Below are 6,403 nucleotides of genomic sequence, written 5' to 3'. Positions count from 1 at the left end.
CTTCCCTGGGGCATCCAGAGGGAGTACAGCCCTGCTCACACCTTGACTTTGGACTTCCAGTTTTCACAACTGTGAGAAGAAAGTATCTGTTGTGTTAAGCCCCCCAGTTTACGGTGATTTGTTACCCCAGCCCCGGAAATCACTCCACAGACGGTGGGTAACTTCTTTCCAGGACAAGAGCAAGCGGCAGCGCCAGCGCCAGGACGGAAGCCAGCCGGTTCAATGCCAGAGGCAGTGCACTCCTGACCACCACCCACCCTGCCCCTTGGTCTAACGTCCATTTAGTCAATCACACCCTTACACTTGCTCTTATTTTCACCTTTAGACCTAAACCCACGTTTTACACTAACCCTTATTCTACACAGTTCTTTTTCAAATTCTCCACTGCTAGTTTTCCAAAACATTTCTACTGAGCAAAGTGTACAAGAGCTCTTTCTGTATTATTTCTCACAACTACGTGTGCAACTGCAATTATCTGCAAAAAAAAGCCAGAACGAAACCTGCAGTCTGACATTTTCTGGATTTCTCCCATCCAAGTACTAACCAGGCCCGACCCTGCTTAGCTTCCGAGATCAGACAAGATCGGTCGCATTCAGGGTGGTATGGCCGTAGACTGACATTTTCTGGATTTCTAACTGAGCTCCATATTATTACCTGAATTCTGTAGTTTTTCTCCTTAAATGGTTGCATAATAAATAGCACTAAGGTTTGGTCACCATGGTTCACTGATCACGGGAGCAACAGCCAAAGCACCATGGACAGTGAACTGTTACCACTATCAGTGTAAATGCCCATCAGCACAGAGATCAGGGAACAGGACACATGGGGACAGATTTAAAAACAAAACAAAACAGGACAGGCTAAAGATAACCCTTGAGCTAGAACTTGAAAGGTTATCTGTGGCTGGCTCATTTTTATTTCTTTCAAGTATCACCCCAAACATCCATCCCCAAAACTCCTAACAGAAATCTGTACTTCAAACAGCCACTGAGAACCTCAACCTCTCAGTACCTTCTAGGGGAACTGCCTGGTACCATTCATTCTACAATGAAGAAAAACGACCAGCAAATCTCATCTGTTATATTTTACCACCAGAAGGGAGAGCGTAAGAGAGGAAAGCGAGCTGACCAGCTACAAACCAACTGCGGCATAGAGCACACTCGAGTGCACACCGCAGAGGTGCTCGCTCTGGCAGGGGAATACTACACCATTCTGGACTGTTCCACAAACCCCCCACGACTCACGAAAGATGGCAGTCACTCTTTAAATGTACAAATCAAACACATATTCACAGAAATCAAAGAAAACTGATTTCTGTATGAGCCACTTCTAACTTGCCTGTGAGCCCATTCCATTCTTGCCCGTAGGCATATTCGATGTTTTGTATCGTCTGCATTCTTTTACTTCTTAGATGTTTCATGTTTCTGTACTACTCAATCGTCATGTTGACAGATAGATACTATTTCACTAAGTTGCTGCACCAACAATGGTAAATCATGTCTACTGAACAGACATGATAAACTTTTAATATTGAAAATCAGTATCTTATGGTGAATAAATCTGCAATAAACATTTGCATGCACAGAAGCTTTACTATTTTTTAAAAAATTTTTTACATTTATTTATTTTTGAGAGAGTAAGACAGAGCATGAGCGGGGGAGGGGCAGAGAGAGAAGGAGACACAGAATCCGAAACAGGCTCCATCCAGGCTCTGAGCAAGCATTCAGCACAAAGCCCGACGCGGGGTTTGAACCCACAAACTGTGAGATCATGACCTGTGCCGAAGTCAGATGCTCAACCGACTGAGCCACTCAGGCGCCCCACTTTTTTACTATTTTAAAGTAATTTTTAGGATGAAATTCCAGTATTCTCCAAAAGGCACTTTTTTTGTGGTTCCTAACCTGCCACCACGTCCCCCTCCCCAGTACCGTACAAGGATGGTTCACCTGCTCTTGAACAGAAAGTTCTCTGAGGCCCAGGAAGTCTGCTCCTACGCCTATTACGAGCACTACTCACTCATCACGTCCACTCACCATTCACGTCTTCATCCTGTTTAACCCACTGCATAAGTGCTTTATTCTGTCAAACATCACACCTGTGAACACCATGCCTGCACTCGGTTCCTGCTTTTCATCCTAATCATGCTATTTTTATTTACATGAATTACTTTTCATAAAAATATTTTCAAGAAAACTGAACTGATTCATCTTTTCCTTCGTCATTTCATTGTTAGAACCTACAAAGTTACCCACTCTTTAAAGATCTGACATTCAATCCTATGTTTTGCTAAATGGCTTTTAAAAATAGTAAACCCATTATTCATCTGTTGTTGACAGCATGAAGTGTTGTGTTACTTTCCAGCTGTAACCATCTCTATNCCTCCCCGGGGCGGGGGCGGTGGGGGGGGTGGGGGAGTGTCCCAGCTCCCATTCAGGAGCTTCAGGTCCTCAGTGTACCTCCTGGTAGCCAGCCATCCCAGAATCACTCCGTCCTCAGGGACTAAGTTTCCTCACCCACCTTAGGGCCCCACAGACCCTGAGGATCGAGGCAGGTAGGAGCCCAAGTGCCTCGCGGCGAGGCTGCCGCCCGAACACCCTGACCGCCGGTCCCTGTTCTTTCCGCAGCAGTCGCCTCACTTATCTTCCTCACCGAGTTCCCTCCTCCTCGACAGAAACAGTTTCGCTGCTTCTGCCTCATACACTGCTCTGCACCAATTTCCCCAAAATGGATGGACACGGATTCATTCACCAGGCGCAGCCAGATAAATGGGGGAAAACCATGGAAACAGAGACAAACACTTGAAAAGACCCAACAGCTCTGAGGACACGCTGAAAAAGTGCCACTGGTGTGTACAGAGCACGAAGACAAGCACGCCACAGCAGCGGACCGCCCTGTCTACCGCGCAGGCACAGGGGGCCATCGAGTCACGCTGATCCCACGGGACTTCTCAGGTAAAAGGCAGAGAGGGGGGCATTTCAAGTGGGCTGTCAACCAGGGTCAACACAAAACCAGGGCGACCCTGGCCTCTGGGTTGGGCAGAGCCCAGAGACAGAAGCACACCAGCTATGTGAGTAGGGAAGTCTCACATAAAGAAGGTTAAGCAGCAACTCAGAGGGCAGACGGAAGGGAACTCGTCCCCGAGGCAGCAGGTTTACGTACAGGAAGCAACGCAACATGGGAGCAGGGAAGCAGAGGAAGGTGCTGGACTTCGGAAACCTAGGCAAAGAGCTCCGCACAGCNGGGGGGGGAGGAGGGGGTGAGAGGGACAGAGGCCCAGCTGACATGGGGATCTCTGGCCTGGAGGAAGAAGGGGTACCAGGGGACATCACTCAAAGAGGACCAGGCAGGAAGTCCCCAGTCCCCTCTCCCTCCTCCACGCCCTCCAGTCTCCTTCTGGCCCCTTCAGGCAGAGCCCCAGAGGGGAGACGCTGGGTCCAGACGCTCCTGCAGGGCGATGGGATGGGAGACGGGAGGGGGGCGGTCGGCGGTCGCATGCGGGAGGACTGACTGCATCAGTGAACAGATTCAGGGTAATGGGAGCGAGGTTCCTCGGTGCCAGGAAGGGAGTCACGAATAAGGGAGTGGACCCTGCAGTACGGGCCAGCACCGGGGTGTCAGCGTGACCTCACGATGACACACCAGGGATCAGAAGCACAGCGCTGGGCGGCTGTGTACACACACAGGGTCCTCGCCCTGTCCGCTGGCCGGGAGGCAGCAACACGCATCAGCAGGTGCACCTAGTGCCCGGCCTTGGCTTCTAAATACCAGCCTCCAGCGAGGAGCCAGAGCCCCTCGGACGCGCCCAGAGCAGGCGGTGGAGCGTCTTGTGCCAGAAAGCAAAGAAGCACTTGAGGAATTACAGGGAATCAAAATCCACACTGATGGTCACAGCCTTTATAACTTAGGGAGGAGGCCAGGAGTCCACAATGACACTAGATTTTAAAAATCTAATGAGAATGAGATATTAATATAGTTTCAAAGTAAATCCAAACAGAATAGTTATCGACAAAGGGAAACAAGGGACTTTACAGCAAGGTGTGGCAGACACTACCACCAGCTGTGTGACCAAGTGAGACGGTGCCATCACCCGACGCCAGGACACAGTGAGAAAATGCAGCGTCACTTCTGTGATTCTCCTGACAAAGTTACGCAACCTGAATTTAATCATGAGGAAACAGGAGGTGAGGGTAGGGACAGGTGTGGAAGCAGACAGAGCTGAAGGGGCTGCCTCCCCACAAGAGCCTACGAAGCGGACAACAGGTGACAGCCGGGCGGGAGAGGAGGAAGCGGCTGCACCCAGGTCAGGCTGCAGGAGCGCAGTGGCCTGCGATGCGGCTGAAGCAGGGGCAGCTGTGGATGGTGCGCTGACTCACGTGGGGCAGACCCAGGCGTGAGCGGGTTTGCGCAGGGAAGGGAAGGGAGCGCTGACGGAGGGGTGGATCAACACTCTCCTCACGTTTCTGCCGAGGGGCTGAAGGCAGTGAGGACACCAATCCTGTAACATTCTAAGGCTGTCGCATACTTTCAAAAACTCACCACTTCAGAAGCACCAGCTGACACGGGGGTGGAAGTGGAGGAGAGGTGAGGCCAGGAGGGGAGGAGGGGAGTGGAGGCCGGTGCGGGGATGTGGAGACAGAGCTCACCGGGAGGAAGCTGGGCACGGGCATTTCTGAAACCTTGCTCAGTCGGCCAGTGCTGCTTCACTGACTTACTCTGGAGCCTGGGATTCCCCTGAGAACACAGCAGGTCACCGGCAGAATCTGATGAAGTGACATGCACTGAGGGTGACTCTGCTGGTCACACGTTCAAAATACGCAGGATCCAGAGCAAAACCACAACAATGAAAACACTACTTGGAGTTCATTTAAAAAATTTTTTTAGGATGAAAACTTCATTTTTTTAAATGTTTACTTTTATTTATTTTGAAAGAGAGAGCTGAAGTGTGCGCGGGGGAAGGGCAGAGAGAGGAGGAGAATCCCAAGCAGGCTGCGCTCTGTCAGCGCAGAGCCTGATGCTGGGCTCTAACCCACGAACCAAGAGATCACAACCTGAGCCGAAATCAAGAGTCGAGTGCTCAACTGACTGAGCCACCCAGGCGCCCCTGGGATTCGTTTTAAATATCATTTACGCCAAGGTTCTCCTGGAAGACAGACACCTCAGGTAACTTGAAGAAAACACATCAGCTATAATGTTTAAAATGTTTGATTTTCACGGTGATAATGAACCTGTAGATTCTGAAGTTAGACAAACATAACTATTATAAATTTTGGAAAGGGTGAAATTACCTCTCCCCCACATCCCATGAGCAAACACTCAAAGGTGCCAGCTCAGCAAACAGTCGTGGGGCCCAAAGCGCCAGGTCAGAGACGTGGGCCCCCGCGGGACTGTCGCTCCCACAAACGCAGGGGTGGGGCCGCTCAGGGTCAAGCGCCGCACACACCTGCCGCCACCGTACCGGCACGCTGTCTCGGACCACTCCCCGGTGCCCCTGTCCCTCGGCAGGGACCTCACCGCTCACCTGTGCCCTCGCACCCACTCTCCTGCCTCTCCGGCCACAGCGCCACCATCGCGTCTGCGGTCAGGATGCCTCACGGCTGGGCACGGCTCCTGGCTAGGACCTGCGTGCTCAGAGCTTGCTGCCCATGCGGGCCCGCCTGGGGGCCCCCACCGCACCCCCGTGCTCCCCCGGGGCCCACCACCCCTTAGGCCCTCAGGCAAGCCTGGGTCTTCCTAAGCAGAACCCCCATCCCCACTGGCTCCTGACCATCCTTGGGGTCCCTAAGGCAGGAGGTGGCCCCCGACTCCAGCCAGCTGACTGGGTCAGGAGCCTCCAGGTACTAGGCCTCGGAGGCATACCAGCTCACTGCATCTTCTCTGCTGGACTGGAAGGTCCGAGAAGGCAGGTACTGCCCGCCTGCTGCTCACCGCTCCCCAAGGCCCTAGCACAACGGTGCGGATGCCCACCCAACGATGCGCCCTCAGGAAGGTCACCTCCTCCGTGGGGGGCAGGGGGACTGGCATATTTTCTAAGGTAAAAATATATTCAACAACCTAGGATATCTTCCACCAAAAAAAAAAGACTGAACAAAGCTTTAGCCCTTAGAGAGCTAAATGTTTATTAGGAGGGTTTTCTTTTCCTAATCTCTTCATCCTTCCACAACCCAAGACTGTCCTGGAAAGAACTTCTTTCCATTGTCCTAAAAGGCAATGAGTTAATGAATCGAAGGCAAGCACTAGCCAACAGGAGACCCGATTGCAAGGGAAAACCAGAGTCCCGGGTTCCCTCTAAGCAGGAAAGCGCTTTGCCAGGAAGGACTGGGGATGGAGGGAGGATCTCTGGCTGAAACAGACAGAAAATCATTGTGAAATGAGAAACCAAAGCCCCCCCCCCCCCCCTCTATCA

At 51.8% G+C, this 6,403-nt stretch overlaps 1 protein-coding gene across 1 annotated transcript in view; it reads right to left on the bottom strand.

Moving 5' to 3' along the window:
* CDC42BPB (CDC42 binding protein kinase beta) overlaps positions 1 to 6,403 on the bottom strand; it is a 102,565-nt gene that overhangs the window by 62,420 nt on the left and 33,742 nt on the right.

This window comes from Crocuta crocuta, unplaced genomic scaffold (assembly GCF_008692635.1).
Source record: "Crocuta crocuta isolate KB4526 unplaced genomic scaffold, BGI_CrCroc_1.0 scaffold8, whole genome shotgun sequence".
Classification (NCBI taxonomy): Eukaryota; Metazoa; Chordata; class Mammalia; order Carnivora; family Hyaenidae; genus Crocuta; species Crocuta crocuta.
Note: the sequence above shows the minus strand (reverse complement) of the source record. Positions and strands in the feature narration are given on the sequence as shown.